The 20,588-nt window shown below is 41.8% G+C and overlaps 1 protein-coding gene across 3 annotated transcripts in view; it reads left to right on the top strand.

Annotated features, from left to right (window-relative positions):
* b3gat1b (beta-1,3-glucuronyltransferase 1 (glucuronosyltransferase P) b) overlaps positions 1-20,588 on the top strand; it is a 65,585-nt gene that overhangs the window by 19,079 nt on the left and 25,918 nt on the right. For 2 of the 3 annotated variants that reach the window (XM_026181859.1, XM_026181860.1), the window contains one exon: positions 17,656-17,756. The gene's annotated coding sequence lies outside the window, so the exon portion shown is untranslated. Of the gene's footprint in view, positions 1-17,655; positions 17,762-20,588 lie in introns of all 3 variants that reach the window. The other variant, XM_026181861.1, reaches the window with a different exon arrangement.

Genomic DNA, 20,588 nt, shown 5'->3' with positions numbered 1-20,588 from the left:
CAAAGGTCATTAGCAAGTGGCAGACCCGTGTGCTTAGTGATGTGTATGGACACGGGTGCTGCGCCAAGAGGATTCTGAAAACCAATCAAGAGAGCACTTTCTCAGCTGATGGGATTTAATGAAAAAATCAATTTGAAACAAACACTGCCAGCACGACCCATGTTATTTTATTTTCTCCTTATCCTTCAAAGTGCTTCCAGTAGCGATGGTAGCGGTACTGTCATGAGCCATGTCTTTGATTATGCGCATTTTCATCATGTAAAATTATTCAATAAGAAATATTGTATTTGTCATTTTTTAATGTTTTCTTATCAGTCGCAGTATTGGGTCGATTGCCTGATAGTTTTATAAAGACAGAAATATCATTTGTTTACTCTCTTTTTCCTAAGATAATTTTTATTTGACATTGTTGGCTCTGTTTGTCAGTTGTTGGTGTAAGGAAACAGGAAACAGGGAAAGGGTATGACATGCAACCTGCTGGAAGGAACAGTGAAAGCTGCAGGCACAGCATGGGGTATGTGCCTTATCCGTTAGACCAACGCACACTTTCAGCTATTTGATTTTAATTGCAAATACTTGTAAATACTTAAACGTTGTGGGTTTAACATTAGTAAAGGGACTCAGGCAGCTGGAAACCATATATCTATGTATGGATGGATGTATGGATAGATGAGGTGTTTTGTGATGTTCTCAAATTGATCTCCCTGTTGGAGCTCAGTCTGGGGGAGTTTTTTTTCTCCTCGTCTTTCCTCATGTTGTGCAGTTTCCATTGTTATACCTCTCTGACCTGCCTTCCCCATGTGATGTTTGTGTAATGTATGTATGGTCGGAAGGGTAAGATGGTGCTGGCAAGGCTGGCAGCCTTAACCCAATTTCCCTCGGGATGAATAAAGTATTATCAATCAATTAATCAATCAATAGCCTGGCTGCAATTACACTTTTTCAACTTTATATTTGAGCTTGTAACAGACATTTATGCAATATAATGAAGGAAATGTAGAATAAACATAAAGAATGTTAAATGCTTAAATTCAAAGAGAATTTGAATAGTTTTCTTCAGTCTGTTAGCACAGGCTCTCTCCTGTGAAATGCAACTTTTTTAAAAACCTATATACTAATAGGTAAGTATACATTAATATATAATATATATTAGTGCTGCCAAACAATTAAAGTGTTTAATCAGATTCATCACAGGGTTACTGTGGATTAATTTTGATTAAATATCATGTTTATTCTATATTAATCAGATTTCATTTTGCATAAGCAAACAGACTCGAGAAAAAAGGGAAAATATACGAACTTAATATGTTTATTGAACATTTGGAACATTCATGTTAACAGAAACCTCTGTAAACGTTCATCCTCTCTCTGTCACTCCTGGGGAGGCTTCAAGTCCTTGAAACGAGGACCTGTGTAAAGGTTCTCAGTGATGTTAACAGGTCTGCAGTTTGTTGCAATCCCCTCGGCGTCAGTCGATGTGTCCGAGGTTGACTTACTGAGTCCCCGATGCTCCGTGAGGGGTTTGTCGCAATTGTGGTTTGACATATATATATATCTATCTATATATATATATCTATATATATATCTATATATATATATATATACCAATAACCTGCCTCAGTACTACATGGAAGCTCCTGTCAGGCATCATATCGGCTAAGATGAACAGGCACATGGGTCAATACATGAGCGGGACACAGAAAGGAATTGGCAAGAATACCAGAGGCGCAAAACACCAGCTACTGGTAGACAGAACAATCAGCCGAGACTGCAAGACCAGACTGACCAACCTGTGCACTGCCTGGATTGATTACAAGAAGGCCTATGACTCAATGCCCCACAGCTGGATACTGGAATGCCTAGAATTGTACAAGATCAATGGGACCCTAAGAGCCTTCATCAGGAACTCAATGGGGATGTGGCGTACAACACTAGAGGCCAACTCCAAGCCCATAGCACAAGTCACCATCAAGTGCGGGATCTACCAAGGAGATGCTCTGTCCCCACTGCTGTTCTGCATAGGCCTGAACCCCCTCAGTGAGATCATTAACAAGACTGGCTACGGATACCGACTACGGAACGGAGCAGTTGTCAGCCACCTCCTGTACATGGACGACATCAAGCTGTATGCCAAGAGTGAACGAGACATCGATTCACTGATCCACACTACCAGGCTATACAGCAATGACATTGGAATGTCGTTCGGACTGGAGAAGTGTAGTCGGATGGTAACAAAGAGAGGGAAGGTAGTCAGAACTGAGGGGATTGAACTACCAGAAGGCAACATTGCAGACATAGAGGACAGTTACAAGTACTTGGGGATCCCGCAGGCGAATGGGAACCATGAAGAGGCCGCTAGAAAAGCTGCAACCACCAAGTACCTGCAGAGGGTCAGGCAAGTCCTGAGGAGTCAGCTGAATGGTAAGAACAAGATCCGGGCCATCAACACGTACGCCCTGCCCGTGATCAGGTACCCTGCTGGGGTAATAGGCTGGCCAAAGGAGGAGATAGAAGCCACTGACATAAAGACAAGAAAGCTCCTTACCATGCATGGAGGGTTTCACCCCAAATCCAGCACCCTGAGGCTGTACGCTAAGCGGAAGGAAGGGGGCCGGGGACTGGTGAGTGTCAGCACCACAGTCCAGGATGAGACAACGAACATCCAAGAATACATTGGGAAGATGGCCCCAACTGACCGAGTGCTCAGTGAATACCTCAGGCAGCAGAAACCCAAGAAAGAGGAGGGAGACGAGGAACCATCATGGAAGGACAGGCCCCTGCACGGTATGTACCACCGGCAGATAGGGGAGGTGGCTGATATCCAGAAATCCTACCAGTGGCTGGACAAAGCTGGACTGAAAGACAGCACAGAAGCACTAATCATGGCAGCACAAGAACAAGCTCTGAGCACAAGATCCATAGAGGCTGGGGTCTATCACACCAGGCAAGACCCCAGGTGCAGGCTGTGTAAAGATGCCCCAGAGACAATCCAGCACATAACAGCAGGGTGCAAGATGCTAGCAGGCAAGGCATACATGGAACGCCATAACCAAGTGGCCGGCATAGTGTACAGGAACATCTGTGCCGAGTATAACCTGGAAGTCCCGAGGTCAAAATGGGAGACGCCCCCAAGGGTGGTGGAGAATGACCGAGCTAAGATCCTGTGGGACTTCCAGATACAGACGGACAAAATTGTGGTGGCTAACCAACCGGACATAGTGGTGGTAGACAAACAGAAGAAGACGGCCGTAGTGATCGATGTAGCGGTTCCGAATGACAGCAATATCAGGAAGAAGGAACACGAGAAGCTGGAGAAATACCAAGGGCTCAGAGAAGAGCTCGAGAGGATGTGGAGGGTGAAGGTAACGGTGGTCCCCGTGGTAATCGGAGCACTAGGTGCGGTGACTCCCAAGCTAGGCGAGTGGCTCCAGCAGATCCCGGGAACAACATCGGAGATCTCTGTCCAGAAGAGCGCAGTCCTGGGAACAGCTAAGATACTGCGCAGGACCCTCAAGCTCCCAGGCCTCTGGTAGAGGACCCGAGCTTGAAGGATAAACCGCCCGCAGGGGCGTGCTGGGTGTTTTATATATATATATATCTATCTATATATATATATATATATATATATATATATATATATATATATATATATAATATATATATATATATAGATAGATAGATATATAGATATATATACACAGCAAATCCAGCATGTCCAAATTAACACTGTCGGATTTGATTTCAACACTATTAAAGTGTCTATATGGGTCCACACCAGAGAGTGTTAATTTAACTCTTTTTGGAGAGTTGGTACGTTAACTCTGATTTAGTGTTAAACACCAAATCTGTCTGGAGTTGATAATTTAACACTTGGTGTTAAGAGTTTATATATTAACTCTCAAAGAGTATTTTAGTTTAACTACGTAAGAGTTATCTTCTAATTCATTCTAAAAAGCGGGAATTTTACTGTTCTGAACTTCTAGAAATTTCTTTTGGAAATAAACATTTACTAAAAAGATGCAATGGTTTTTGAAAAACATTTATTCTGAACTGTGCACCACAATTTCAAAACATTTTCTGAAAGATGTAACAGTGTACATGTTCTCACTTTCATTAGAATTTTGTTTATCAAAAGGTCTGACATAGGTGAGCTGGTAAATGCAAATAACAGCATTCTCAACACTTATTTCTTCAATACAATATGCATGTCCTTCATTCATCCCTTTGTGGAACTTCAACGCACTTCTGCTCTCCCCCATATTCCATCTTCACAAGCATATCCTGTGCGGAGATTGAATAAAAATTAGTTGACACTAATTAATGGCACAAATAATCCAGTAAACAATTGCAGCACAGTAAAAAAAAAGGAATCCTCTTTGAGCCAGGTAATACTGAACTAAATGTAAAACTTTTTCCATTTTTACCTAAACCGTGTGCACAAAACTCTGGAGGGATCTATGCTAACGTAGAATCCAGTCAGGACGTCAGCTACTGCTGTTTGCTCGTTTTTTTTTATTATGGGCGATCGTTTTCAGGCTTCAAGTAGCACCATTATACCAACATTTCACATTCTAGACATTGTTTTAGGTGTATTTGACCAAAGATTTGACTGAAAATTCACATGCAAGCTTTTTTTCAAGGCTGTGGTATTTGCCCGCAAACAATACCTTTCAGCTAGCTAAAACAGAATATTATGCTATCACCGAGCAACATGGCTAATGCCTTTCACACAGCTTTGTCTCAACTCCAAAGAGCCACAGAAGTAAAAGCTCATAATAATAATTGAAACAATCTTTGAAAAAATGACTTACCAAGCATGGCAAACAACTCAAATATGTAGAGCAAAATGTTCTGAAACGGCTTCACTTCAGCTTCGATTGGAGCCGTGCTGGGGGCGGAGTCTGTGAATTTACTCTGTTGGTCTCATAGCCCCTGTAGGAGTTCAGAGTTAAGAGGTCAAGAGTTAATGTTTCCATTGTAACACCTCCAGATTTGACAGAGGAACACTCATTTTTAACACTCGATTTTAACTACTATCATTTTACACCTCAGAGTTACATTAAAAGAATGTGACTCTGCTTAGAGTAAAATTAACTCTACTTTTGCAAGGAGACTATTAACACCAAAAAATTTAACACTTTTGAATTTGCTGTGTAGATATATATATATATATATATATATATCTATATATAGATATAGATATATATATATCTATATATAGTTAAACATGGTGAAATGTTCGTGTATTGTAGACCAATAGAAACCAAAGTGTCTCTACTGTAGCGGATTTGTGTGTTTTGCATGATGCCCATGCAAGATTATCGCAGATATAGCAAAAAGTGACGAAAAACTGCAAAAAGTGGAGAAGTTGGGGCAGAGCATCCAGCACGGCAGCCGACCTCACCGGCGCCATTTTGTAATTATGCTTAACTATATGAAGCTTATTAGACATTATGAAATAGATTGTATGTAAAAGCAAATTTTGCCAAAGTGCTTAAAAGAGTTTTTTTCCTTAGCAAATTTTCTACTTAAATTTTGTATTAATTTAACAAATTTTTGGATATCATGTGTGATTTCCATTGCAAATATTAATCAAAGTTATATTTATGGGGCTTGGCAGAAAAAACACTGGAGCGGCGCTGTGATGATATCAAGTACACTGCTGTTCCAACTGCAGAATGATCGCGCTGCGTTCTCCCGTTCACTGAAGTACAGACGAGCAAGGAAGCAGCGGACTTCAGAGTGCTTGAAACACAGAGGCCATGAGACCATACTCTCACAGTCACTGTTCACTCCATGGTGTGTGTGTGTGTGTGTGTGTGTGTGTGTGTGTGTGTGTGTGTGTGTGTGTGTGTGTGTGTGTGTGTGTGTGTGTGTGAGGGGTGTTTAGCTGCCCTGAATCAGAAACTGCTTGCTGTTTACATAGAGCGTTTATAGATTCACACTGAGTTTATTTTAGGTCTTTTTCTCTCGTTCAGCATTTGTTTCAGTTCTTCTTCATCTTGATGAGCTTCAGCTCCGGATTTTGCATCTTTTTTTTTTCATTTGAAAAATAAAATGTCACTGGCTCTTAGTTTTCACACTTAAGATGGCTGATATTTTTGAAAAGCTTATTCAATTAAATTAAACTTATTCCTCAAGTTCAGCTTTGAATATTTAAAATATTTAATATATATTGCATAATATATCAATATATAACTTCCTCCTCATCTGTTCTGCACAGTCGTTCTACTCTGTATCTATGCAGACTGCTCATGAACCCCATTAGCAGCTCCTTGGTGTTGGTGCTGTTCAGTTCTTATTACTCCAGTCACTGAATTTTGTGATGCTTCAGTTTATATGCTGGCTGTTCTTTCCCACTTTTCTGACAGTTTCTCACAGTTGAACAAGTTGTTTAGCGGTAACTTCAGCTTCTTCAGCAGTTTTCAGCTGAAAAAGTTTTATTTTATTATAAATTACTGAATTCACACTGCATTTTCACAGGAAATGGCTATTTTTCTAGTTGAGAAACAGGAACACAATCGTATGAATGCACTTTTGTGTTCCTGTTTCTCTTTATTCTTTAGTATTATTCGTCCTCAAGTAGCTTTCGTATGTTTTGGGCCCTTTAACTACTTCTGCATACTTTTAGCAATTCAAGTTTTACAGTATTTTGCTACTTCTGCTCTTTCTGGTCATATTTTCTGCTATTTCTGACTTTTTATACTTTTTAAAACATTCAGGTTTTTATGGATTTTCTGCCCCCGTTATGGAAAGCTTCCAGAAATCTGTTAAAACGTGGCTGTTTTTTAAACGTCACTATTTCCACATCCTTTCACTTAGAAGCACTATTTAAACTCAAAATGCTCTCAAACTATTTGGTTATTATGGCATAATTCAGCTTTTGCTTATCTTTTACCGTTTTCATAAAATCCCTGCTCAGGTTTTTTGTCGCATCATGATGATTTTTTATAAAACACGTGATTTGCTATGTTTTCTCTGCAGTTAAGCTAGAGTGCACAACTCTCTCTGAATCTGTTCCTCATGTCCAAATAAATTCTTCTTACTCGCTCAATTTTAACTCGTCCAACACAAATTATATACCGAAACATAGGTTTTTATGTTTTGATACATTGATGTGGGAGTTAAAGGGAAGTGATACAAATTTCACTCAAACCAGAGCTGGAAGTCTCTATTTCCAGTCGTCCCATCTCCTAAATGAAGTAGCCACAGTTGTTTTGGTGCGAAAAAGTAAACAAGCTGCTTCTGCTTGGTGGATTCAAATTCAGTAGATTCACACCAACGACTGTATAGAAGGCAGACATTGATTCAGACATGATTGGCATTGAAACACAGAGGCCACACTCTCACAATCACTGTTCACTCCATGGTGCGTGTGTGTGTCCATATTTGTAAACATTGTTTGGTGGAGATGTATACGCGTGTGCGTTTGTGTCAGAGGGGTGTTCACAAGCTGCCACCAATCAGAAACTGCCTGTTTAGAGTTTAGAGATTCAGGCTGAGCTTATTTCAGGCCTTTTTCACTCGTTCAGCACTTGTTTCAGTTCTTCTTCATCTTGATGAGCTTCAGTTCCAGGTTTTGCATCTTTTTGTGTTGTTTTTTTTTTGAAAATGTAAATTTCACTAAATGCTCAGTTTAGATACTTTGTTGGCTTTATTTAGCATATTTTTCTCTTTTTTTGTACTCGCAGTTTTCACACTTAAGCTGATATTTTGAAAATCTTTTGCAATTAAGCTCATTCACCAAGTTCAGCTTTGAATATTTCAAATTTTATATATATTGCATAATATAGCAAAATATCAATATATATCTTGGTTAACTTCCTCCTCATCTACTCTGCACAGTGTCTATCTGCTCTCTGTCTATCCAGATTGACCGGCACAGTATTTTAGGTCCTGAACTTCATTAGCAGCTTCTTGGTGTTCGTGCTGTTCAGGAGGAGGCAGTTCTTATTATTCCAGTTATTGCAATTTTTAGCTTAATTTTGTTATGCTTTAGTTTATCTGCTGGCTGCTCTTGTCTGTTTGTCATAATCGGATGTGTGGCAGGGAGATTAGAACCCAAACGCAGGTCTCCAAAAATCACAAGGGTAAGTCCAAAACAGCTTTATTGCTGAGCTCTCCCAAAACACAAGATACAAAAAACTGAAATTCAATTGTAACCTGGAACTACTCGGCTCAAGACACACAGGCACACAGCTAGATGGATGACATGAGCAAGAGCAGAGGGAAATTCAGACAATACGTAAACACAGGATAATGAGGGAACAAATCCAGGTTAATGAGACAATGGAAGCAAAATTGAACATCGTACACATGAGGCAGGAGACTATCAAAGTAAAACAGGAAGTAACAGACACAGGAGCACATTAAGACACACAACTTGACCAGGGAAGACAAAAGCACAAACATGGCAGACAGAGCTGAAAGGCAGACAGAGCCAGGGAGCTAGAGACACGAGCGAACGCTAGAGAACCGAGGACAAGGGAGACAAAGAGACAGAGAGACAGAGACACCAAACTTGACATTCATAAAACAACATCATGGATAACACAGACACATGACAGAAGTGGCAGACAATTAAAATAGCGACAAAACTGACTTCAAAGAGAGACAACAATAACTAACACAGGAAACTAGACATAAGAAGACAGGAAACGCCAATTTAACCACATAATAACAAGCCTGAAAACAACAAATATAAAATACAGAACTATAATATAAGTAAACTAGAAAACTCCTGAGTAGAACTCAAAACCTTAGGTAATAGACGCAGGACCAGGACACTGCTTTTTTTAAAGTTTCTGCTATTTTTTTTTTTAATTTCAATAATGTTTTTTAGCTCTGACCACAGCATCTTGTGTCATTTTTAGCTAAATGTCGTGTTTCTTTATCTTATCTGCGGGTGATTCTTTCTTGCCTTTTTAAAGTTGCTGGCAGTCTTCCACATTTCAACAACTGTTGAAATGTTCAACAACATTGCATTCTCCTCAGAGTGACAGAGCATGTTCATTATCTGATCACATGGAGAGACAGACGAACCCTAAAATTTTAGCACCCAACATTATACAAAGAATGGCTAACATGATAATATTATCCCAAAATGTTGTGTGTGTGTGTGTGTGTGTGTGTGTGTGTGTGTGCGTGCGTGCGTGCGTGCGTGCGTGCGTGCGTGTGTGTGTGTGTGTGTGTGTGTAATTCTGTTTATATGGACATAGCATTCCCTTATAAACAGTACATTTGCACAATGACTGAAACCAGCCCACTGAATGAACAATGGGCTGTGAGGTCAGTTCCTTGATCATTAATATGCAAATTCTCATGACCGTTGATCAACAACCACTGATCAAACACCATTGATCAATGATCAAAGACATTCACAGAGAGTTGGTTAACCCTTTAAAGCCGGTCGGAGCGGACACGCTTCATTTTGCGTAACTATTTTTAAATCCTGGTAGCACTGCAACCACGTAAGCTAGCGCAATAATTTTTTTTGCATATGAAACCGTTAGCTTGTCCTAGGTCACAGTTTGCTTCCACATATAGCTTTGCCAAAACTGCATAAAAAGCACTTGCAGCAACAAAAACATAATATTCCAGAAACACGCTTTGCCGATCCGATCAGCTGTTTGTAACACTTCCTAGATCCATCAGCGTGAACTATCGCATGTCCGGCATGACCTGCCCGAAACCGGAAGTGACGTCATTTTGCGGAAATGTAGTTTTTTACCATCGTGGCCTTGTGAGCCTATACTTGTGTTTTTAAAAGTTATGTTTGACTTTATGACTTTCTGTGTCGTTTCTGGGATGCTGAGGACTCATATTGCACTGCTGGAAATATTTTATTTTGATGCAGATGCTGTTATTTTGCAAATTTGCACGATAATATATTTTTTCGTTTTTCCTGCAGTATATGAAAATTGGTGTATCTCAAAAATAAAACTATGAAGACACTTAAAATAAATTTCCTTTGGTGGGAAACTAGTTTGTGCAACTTTTTTGTATTTACAGTTTTGAGGGATAAGCCTCTTAAATTTCTCTAGCTAGAAATATATGTTAAAAAAACAAAAATGATTTTAAATTTTTTTTGTAGTTTATTGCACTTTTTTGCAATTTATGTAATTACTATGCACTTAATGCAGACATATTATTAAAATTTGGGCTATAATGGTTGTATTGATGTATAGCAACTTGAAATGCTCCAAAAAATGGCTCCACAGCATGTAAAAATATACTATAAGCTCTGGCGGACTTGGTTCTATGGTAGGTCTTAAAGGGTTAATGGCTGCGATCACAGCATTGTAAGATGGCGAAAGATGTACCCTTAGGCCCCCTCCTTCATTCAGAGATGGTCTTTCCTTTTTCATGTACCAAAGTGCAACAGCTCCATAGGCCCTCTCTGATGCATCACAGAATACATGAAGTTGTCCATGTTGTCTATGAGTATTGTCAGGGAATGTGTAGGTGCGGAAGATGAGCAAGTTCCCTCTGTCAGGTCAACCACTGGTCGAGAAAGTGCTGCGGTTTAATCTGGTCATCCCAGCCTAGGTCTTGTTTCCAGAGATCCCGGATAACAATTGTCACACTGGCTAGCGAGTGTCTTATACAGTTTCTTGAGAGTAGGCGCTGTCAGGTTTCCTGGGTCGTTGACCCAGCGTTTTCAGTTTTATCATGTTCAGTTTATTTCCCACATTCAGTTTTCTCACTTCCTGTTTTCTGTGCCAGCAATACCGCCTGTGTATTGTGTTCCAGTTATTTCCATGTATCATTAGTCAGACTAAGTTCAGCTGTGTACTCACTGGTCTCCAATCGTCATCATCAGTCAGAGTATTTAAGTCCTCAGTTTCCTTCTGTTCACTGTCGCGTCATTGATGTTATGTTGTTGCTGTTAGGTTGTCCCAGTTCTGTCAGTTCTGTCAGTCCTGTCAGTCAGTCTTTCATTCAGTCAGCCGTCCAGCCAACCAGCCATTTCCTACTTCTGTTCTGTTCACTCTGTCTACAATAAACACCAACCTTCACCCACCTGTGAGTCCAGCGTTTGGGTCCTCCTTCCCTCATCCGCACTGCAACTCCTGACAGACGCAAAGTCACTGGATTGTTGTTTATAGCCCAGTGTGAGACAGTTCCACTGCATGCCAAGGGTTAGCGTTTGAAGGCCACTACTGCTCTTTGACAGCCAGAGGTCACTAGCTGTGGACCTGGCTGCAGGTGGAAGATGTTCAGTGGTAGCGGAAATATTACAGGACCATTGACTTATCTCAAATCCTCCTTCTGCTAACAACTGTTCCAGGCTGTCCACCAAGCACTTGGCCTCTTCTGCTTTGGTCATACATTTTTGTCAACATAAAATGACTCGACTATGTTAGCCAGGTTGGTGGTTACATCCCTGCTCTCCTTGACACGGCGTTGAAAGGCCTATACTGCACAACAAGGGCTGCAATTTCTCCCTAATGTTAATACTTGCCACTCATATACGGATGGCTCCTCTTCTCTGTGCATCTCTTTCCAGAGGAAGCGCAAGAGTGGTCTGTCTTGGGGTGATAGGCGTACTTGGTGGAACATTCCTTTAATTTCGCCACTCACGGCCACAGCGTGCTGGCAAAATAAAATGAGTACACCAAGGAGTGAAGGAACTAGGGCCTTGGTAAAAGCTGGTCATCCAGTGACCGACCATGGTATTGCAATGAACAGTTAAAGACTATCCTGTTCTTACCATTATGCTGCACCATGTGATGTGCAATAAAACACGATTCCTCTGTCTGGCCAGCTTCTTTCAATGAGATCTTGGCTACGTAGTCTTCCTGTTCCAGTTTGTGGATTTCAGAGCAGCAGGAATCTGCCTGGCTGGGGACCCAAGCAAGCCTACATTCAGTGCCGCAAAGACTAGATATTACAGCTTCCTTTGGGGCATAAAGACTGGTGATGGGTGTCCACTGCAGCAAAGGTCTGGCATAAGATAATGCAAAAGCATCAAAGGCAATTGCATCTCCTATTTTCAGTGCTGGAGTGCTTCAGATTGCACTCAACTCTGACTCGACTGGCTGTCTTGGCTGGCCATACTTCTGCTCTACATTCAAAACACGCAAGGACACTATACAATAGATAAAAACACATAATAGAACAATAACACAATGAAGAACAATAAAACAAAAGCACAAGATAAAATTAACAAACAGTGGGTTCACAGTGAATATGCAGATGTGAACAGATGGGTTTTGAGTTGAGATGTAAACTGGGAGAGGGCACCAGTGTTTCCTATATGTGGGGGTAGAGAGTTCCACAGCCTGGGAGCAGAGCAGCTAAAAGCTCTGCTTCCCATGGTGGTGAGGCGGAAGCAAGGCACAGAAAGCTGGATAGAAGAAGAAGATTGAAGTGAGCGTCAGAAAAGGTAGCGCTTAACAGGTCAGACACGTAAGGAGGTGCGAGGTTATGAATGGCCTTGAAGGTGAACAGAAGAAGTTTGTATATTATCCGGAATTTCACTGGGAGCCAGTGAAGTTCCTGAAGAACAGGGCTGATGTGCTGGTAGGAGGGGTTCTGGTGATAATGCGAGCAGCAGAGTTCTGAACCAGTTGAAGCTTATGGAGGGATTTTTGGGGGAGACCATGCAAAAGAGAATTGCAGTAGTCAATACGGAAGGTAACAAGACTGTGGACAAGAATGGATGTAGACTGGGTGGAAAGAGAAGGAAGCAATCTGTTAATGTTGCATAGATGGAAATAGATGTGATGTGAGATTTATAGGAAAGTGAATTGTCTAGGATGACACCAAGGCTCTTAACCTGAGGAGAAGGGAAAACTGAGTTATGGATAGTGAGTGAGAAACGGTTCGCCTTCGAAAGGTTGGATTTGGTGAGAATAAGGAGGATTTCAGTTTTTCCTCATTGAGCTTGAAGAAAATTAGAGCTAAACCAGGATTTAAATTCAGATAGACATTCTGTTAGAGAGAAGGTGGGAGGGAGGAATCAGGTCCGCAGGAGAAATATGACTGGATGTCATCAGCAAGTGAAAGTGAAGATCAAATTTGCGGAAAATGGTACCTAGAGGGAGGATGTATATTATGAAGAGAAGAGGGCCTAAGACTGGACCTTGGGGTACACCAGAAGTGACCAGGAATAGACAAGAGCAGAATGATTTCAGTTGAATAAACTGGGAGCGGTCAAGGAGATATGATTGAAACCAGGCTAGGGGTGTGTCAGAGATGCCGAGAGAGGAAAGTCTGTTTACAAGGACGGAAGGAGAGATGGTGTCGAAGGCTGAGCTCAGATCCAAGAGGATGAGAATGGTGAGAAGACCAGAGTCAGCTCCGATTACAAGATCATTAGTGACTTTAAGTAAAGCAGTTTCTGTACTGTGACATGAACGAAAACCAGATTGAAATCTCTCATAGATGTTATTATTAACCAGGTGTGAATGAAGTTCAGCTGCAACTACTTTTTCGAGTATTTTAGAGATGAAGGGCAGATTAGAAATCAGACGGAGGTTGTTAAAGTTGTTACGGTCTAAAGAAGGTTTTTTCAGTATGGGAGTGACTGAAGCAATCTTGAATAAAGAGGGAACGATACCGCTGGTGAGTGAAGACTGGATGATAGCAAAGATGAGTGGGAGTAAGCAAGAGAGGCAGGATTTCCCTGTAGACATAGGGTCAAGATGACATGTGGCAGGCTTTGACCTACATATAAACTCAGAAATAGCAGATAAATAAGGAAGATGAAAAGTGGAAAACAGCTCAAAATAGAGAAAAGGTTCTGGAGAGGGGATAGACACAACATTTGAACTGAGTTGCTGGTGAATGTTATTAATTTTTGTACTAAAGGAACAGCATCAAGGAGTTACGGGTTTCAGAAGAATAGAAGTGTGGTGGTAAAGCGCTGGGGGGTTGAATTTGTTTTTTTGAGAACTGAAAACAAAATCCTTGCGTTACCCTCATAAGAACTGACAATACCTGAGTAGAAACTTTGTTTGGCCTTGTTGATGGAGTCTTTATACTGAAGTACATGGAATTTGTAGATTTCTGCATCAACAATTAAACCAGATTTCTTGTATCTACCTGGTGTCATTTTCTTTCTCTAGCTGCCGAGCTTTGGCCTTCAATGCTCGGAGGTCAGAGGTAAACAAGGGAGCAGAGCGAGCGAAGGAAACAGAGTGAGCTTTTACAGGAGCCAGAGAATCAAGGACATTGAGTAAACAATTATTATAATATAACAACAAATCACCAGGAGTAGAATAGAAGTCCGTCCATCCATCCATTCGCTTCCGCTTATCCTTTTCAGGGTCGCGGGGGGCGCTGGAGCCTATCCCAGGCTGTCATAGGGCGACAGGCGGGGTACACCCTGGACAGGTCGCCAGTCTGTCACAGGGCCAACACACAGGGACAGACAACCATTCACTCGCACATTCACACCTAGTGGCTCCGGCTTCCTCCCACCGTCCAAAGACATGCAGCTTGTGGGGATAGGTTAATTGGATAATCCAAATTGCCACTAAGTTTGAATGTGCGAGTGAATGTGAGTGTGAATGGTTGTTTGTCTCTGTGTGTTGGCCCTGCGACAGATTGGCGACCTGTCCAGGGTGTACCCCGCCTCTCGCCCTATGACAGCCTGGGATAGGCTCCAGCGCCCCCCGCGACCCTGAAAAGGATAAGCGGAAGTGAATGGATGGATGGATAGAGGAAAATCCTGCGGGACCCACAATGGATGTATCTCCAACAAGGCTGGAAAGTGATGTCCGGGTGGTAGTGGAGCTCTGCCGGCGAAGGGAGCGACAGCTGACCGCAAAGGCGCAGGAGCTCAGTGGCCGTATAGCGGAGCAGTCCAGCCATAGGAGCCAGACGAGCATCAGGAGAATCCACAATAGTGCCGACCAGCTCAAAAACATCTTCGCCCACATCTTGGACGATGTGGAGGAAAAGGAGCCGTGCTGGCCGGAGCGATGAATGGGTAGTCTAAAATAGCTCAAACAGTTAAGCTAGTGCAGCTCACTGGGAATAAGATGTCAGAGCACATTCAGCTGAAATAGCAGACGTTGAGGAAAATTGTTACAAATCAATATCTGGCAGAGATTGATCTGGCCTGAGTGTGAATGTCCCTTTTCATTCAAATCTGAATCCAAATAATCCAAATAATCGAAAATGTACCGGTGAGTAGCGACAGCCAGATGCACCAGCGTTGACTCAAGCCGGAAGTTCAAGTTGTGTTTGCCATTTGTAAAGCACTAGGGAGTTTTAAATGCCTGGCTAAGAAACACCTGATTTTTATACTGCTCACCAAGGTGGGTGTGACTACTCAGCAGGTCGTCCAATGCCATCTTGAGTAGAGCAAAATCACTCTCCCTTCCACTTTCAAATACCGGTAATGTAGGTCTGGGAATGCCATAAACAGAAGCAATTAGAAGTTCTGGTCCAGCGGATGGAATATGACTAGTATGGAGGGATAGACAGCATTAACCGGCAGTGTTTGAAGAGTAGGGATGATTGAAGGCTGGCCTGAACTGAACTGAACAGACTGAGCCACCGGTGGGACTGGTGCTATGCTCGCGGATGTGGAGATGGAAACCAAAGGTCCAGAGTCGATTTGCCTTGCCAAGCCAGGTGACCGAGTAGCTGAAGATGCAGCCACAGCTGACCTCCCTGGAGAAATAACTTCAGGACCCAGTGGGTGTTGTACAGAGGCCGCAGGGGTACCTCTCATGAATAATGCCAGTGGCCCAGCGGCAGGTGTTGGGACAGATGTTCCCATTTAGCAGTATTGGTAGGAACATTATGGTAAACTGGGGGACACTCATAGCAATTTGAGCATGCCCTGTCCTTATTTGGGAGGGTGAAGCTAGCGTACGGAAGCTGTCTGTGAAAATTGTGGCATTTCTGGTGAGATATCGCTCCTCTCTGACTTGAGGAGAGAAGTAAGAGGTTTGGCTCTTTCCAACTCTTTCTCTGCTTCCTTTAAACAGTGACTCCTGTCAAAGCGCTTAGTTAAGGTCTCCCTGCCCTGTGGTGCCTCCTCCTGCATTCATTGAGCTTCTCTCACCTGGGTCTAACATTGCTGATATTCCAAATCAGCCTGAGTCCTCTTCAAACTGTTGACAGAGATTATCAAGCTCCATTTGTTTCATTCTCTCCTCCAAAAGTGCAGTCTTTTTTAGGGGAGATCTCCAGTGCATGGTAAGCCTCAGAATCTCCATCTAAACCATGCTGCTGAAGCTGAAAGGGCTGAAAGGGGGTGGCTGTGGGGTGGCTGTAGCTCAGGTGGCAGAGCAGATCAGCCACTAACCAGAAGGTCGGCGGTTCGATCCCAGGCTGCATGCCAAATATCCTTGGGCAAGATACTAACCCCATGTTGCTCTCCGATGCATCCATCGGAGTGTGGATGTGTATGAATGTTAGATACTTAGCACTTAAGCTTAGAAGTGATTGTGTGAATGAATTAGTTGTATAAAGTGCTTTGAGTGCTCAGACAGAGTAGAAAAGCGCTATATAAGAACCAGTCCATTTACCACGAAAGGGCAAACAGCCATGTGATGGCGATTAAACCTTTTGTCACTGCTAGGCTGACACCTTTATGTTATATCATTTCACATCTGTGGCTATTCTCAACCATGAGCTTAATTAGGCTTCAAATAGGGCTGCAAAATGGTGGTGAGGTGGAGTCATTGCTTTTCAGCTTGATGTGTATAGAAAATTAGCTTGTCTGTATCAATGACATGCTGTTCAAACATGACCGTATTAGTCCTGTTCTGATGTGTTAATTAGCTGGCATAACCTTTGATCTCAGACTGGGATTGATCTTCTTTAATCAAGGATTAATGATGTCTAAAGACTTGTGATTAACCAGCAGAGGATATGCCTCATGAAGAGAGGCCTAAAGAGAAGAGGAAAATGAAAGCATACAGAGTGGATGGCTGTATTGTCAGGATATCTGTGTAGATTGAAAGCTGTGGGGCCTAGACTGCAGAAAACAGTTAAAACACCCAAGTACACATGATGAAAGTCTTCTATAAAGCATTTGTTTTTGCAATCATCCATATGGACTAGTCCTCAAACATAAATCACTTCTGTTAATGAATCTCACCAAAAGCACACAAAAAATGCTAATGAAAAAGTGATTTATCTTATTTTAAGCGGGATGGTAAACATTTGGTTCACATATGGAAGTCTAGAGGGAGCCAATTATAAAATATAATCACATATGCAATGCAGCCCAAACCTTTCTAGGTGATATTCGACATGCATTTGCTTTATGCATCAAATGCAGTCAGTTCAGGTCATTAAATACTTTCATTTTAACACATTTAACAGGTTCTCTGAGGGTTCCCTACTAGAAAGTCAGTATAGTGTCTGGATGACCTCATTTGAGAACAGAGCAGGAGAATTCACAACGAGTGTCCGACATCATATATGCTGGACACATGAACCCTTGTCCTGTTAGCTGTGAGACTTTTGAACAATGTCTAAACCCTGATCTTCCCATCATTTCCTGGCATTGATGTCTGAGAGCAGCTTTAGTTTTATTAGAGATCGCATCATTTTAATTAAAGACTTGAAATGCTGATCATGCAGGACATTTGACCAAGAATGCTCTTTAACAGATCTTTTGTCTCATTAATTTTCTGTTGTGCCATCAGTTGAATCTAAACCCTCTGTATGTTTTCTTCTTTCTAGAGTTAAATGACATCACTGAACTGCTGGTCCTCAAGTTTATGCATACGGAGTGGAGCAGCATCTGTTGTTGGAATGGTCATGTCTGTTAGCTGTAAACATAGGTAAGGTAAGAATTCGCATTTGCATTTATGGACTCCATTCATCCATAATTATACAACATACATGCATTATTTGTTGTTGTATATTTACGTATACAACATCCATTCCTACAACATTCATCCCTATTTATTCCTGTACCACACACACAAATAACTGACTCTAAACTAATGGGTTCAATCCTAAACCACAGTATTGTGACCCATTATAATAGTTAAGTAGCTTTCATACAAGGTACACAAGGTATACATTTGAGTCTTCCTACAGATAAATTTGCCTGACTTGTAGTTAGAATACTTTTCAAGTATTTCCATTATCAGACTAATTCATGCAAAATTATAATATATATATATATATATATATATATATATATATATATATATATATATATATATACACACATATATATATATATATATATATATATATATATATATATACACACACACATATATATATATATATATATATGATTCACTATATAAAACTCTCCTGAAACTCAAGTTCATCTCAGTGTTGGGTTCAGAAATTTCTCCATTATCCTGAAAATAATTAGCCATCAAGAATTTTCGACTGTCCCATAGCCTGGCTCTAAAAGAGAGAGTTATTAGCTTTAACTCCAATAACAAGGCAAAACTCTTCCAGATATTCTTAGCATCTCAAAACTCTCGTTCCAAACAACAAATAAAACTGATCCTCTTCCAGGTAGAGGCAAAAGCAGAGCATGCCTTGCAGCTTCATAAGCAACCTGAAGCAAGTTTAGTTAACAGAAAAAGATTCCTTCTCCCCTCCACCAAGCTGCCAAAATGCTATCTACCATTACATGCAGCTGCCTCTTACCTCTAATTCAGTCTATGCTGTTGGCCCCACAATATCAGTTCCATTCTTAACCATTCCTCCATTACAGCTTTCCTCTGCTACCATATCTGACACCCAGATTCCAGTTTTTCAGTCCTCCATCCAACTACAGCTTCCATTATCCTACTCAAAAGCCCACTTAGCTCCAAGTGCCCTCCCAAAACTCCTGAACCCATATTGTTAGCATGCTAGCAAGATAGCATGCTACTGCAACAAAGTATAGATCAGAATGTTACATCCACCATGCACTTCGGAGACTGCACAATTTGCAGTAATTTCAACAACTTTGGATGCTCAGTGTCAAAGTGTTGCTACCTTCATTCCAGTGGCCATTTCTGCCCAGCCTGCCCACACATTCCCACTAAGCAATTACAACTTACTATTAGTATTCAACCAACGAAAGAAGCCTTAAAAAATTATCTAAACCATATTTCATCAATTTTTCAATAAAAGGTTTTTCATGAAAGACGTTTACGAGGGATTCATGATTAGGCCTTTCCTTAATCGCCTTTTCTCAACAGTTTATTAGGCACTGCAACCAAAAAAATATTCCAGAAAAAAATCATTATAGATATCAGACTCATCCCAAACAATAATAGCTTAATTCCTAGAGATGACTTTTCCCTGAAATGCAAATAATCGTAGGTCACGCTAGTCAAAATTACAAGCGCCTTCAAAGTCCTGCCAATCCACCCTGAATTCAGGTTCCTCTTTAGAATCAAATGGAAGGCAGTTTGCTATTTTAGAGTTGGGCTTACATTTGGAAAGACAGCAGCCCCAAAATGTTCAGCTGTCTTTCCAAAGCCTTGTGCTGGATAATTACCAACAAGACAACAACCAGATGTTGCCATATCTAATTTATGAAATTTCCCCTTGTGGGACTAATAAAGGTATATCAAATCATATCTGGTCCATCTGATGATTTTCGAGTTTTTATCAGCCTGGATTTATCTCCTCCCACATCACCTCCAGCGCAAGGGTTAACCACCCTGATGTCAGTTTTCACTTAATTAAGCAATCTCTTGTCAGAAGACAAAACAGAAGGCCCTTGGACATCCCTGTAGTGTCCTGGCATGACCCTCAACACTATTTGGTTTCAGGCTTCTATGCCCTTGGAGAAACTCAGTGACATTAAACCCCCCAAAAACTTTTGACTTGCTCACTCTTGCACCAAACAGCAGCAGAAAGATTAATCCTTATTCACTAAACATGATCTCTGATAACAACGAGACGGCCTACCTGAAGGAGATTAGGAATCTGGAGAACTGGTGCCAGAGGAGCAACCTCCTTCTAAACGTCAGTAAGACAAAGGAGCTGATAGTGGACTTCAGCACTAAGCAGGAGAGGAACTACCAGACCCCTGTCATCAACGAGTGCCCAGTGGAGAGAGTGGACAGCTTCGAATACCTCGGAGTTCACATCACGCAGGACCTGTCATGGTCCTGTCACATCAACACCGTGGTGAAAAAGGCTCGTCAGCGTCTCTACCACCTCAGACGCATGAGAGACTTCCAACTGCCCTCCAAGGTGCTCAGGAACTTTTACTCGTGCACCATAGAGAGCATCCTGACGGGAAACATCTTAACCTGGTTCGGGAACAGCACCATGCAGGACAGACGAGCTCTACAGAGGGTTGTGTGGTCAGCTGAGCGCACCATCCGCTCCGAGCTCCCTGACCTGCACTCAATCTACAGCAGGCGGTGCTGGACCAAGGCCAGGAAGATCGTGAAGGACCTCAGCCATCCCAACAACAGACTGTTCTCTCTGCTGAGGTCAGGAAAGCGATTCCGCTCCCTGAAGACCAACACAGAGAGACTGAGGAGGAGCTTCTTCCCGCAGGCGATACGGTCTCTCAATCACACCACCACACAGTACTGACCCACACATAGAGTTCTTACACACACACACTGGACATTCTGGACATTGTCTTCACTTCATCTGTCCTCTGTCAGTGCGCTCCAGGGTGGCTGTGGCTACAT

This window comes from Astatotilapia calliptera, chromosome 10 (assembly GCF_900246225.1).
Source record: "Astatotilapia calliptera chromosome 10, fAstCal1.2, whole genome shotgun sequence".
Classification (NCBI taxonomy): domain Eukaryota; kingdom Metazoa; phylum Chordata; class Actinopteri; order Cichliformes; family Cichlidae; genus Astatotilapia; species Astatotilapia calliptera.
This window is presented reverse-complemented; position numbering and strand designations above follow the sequence as displayed.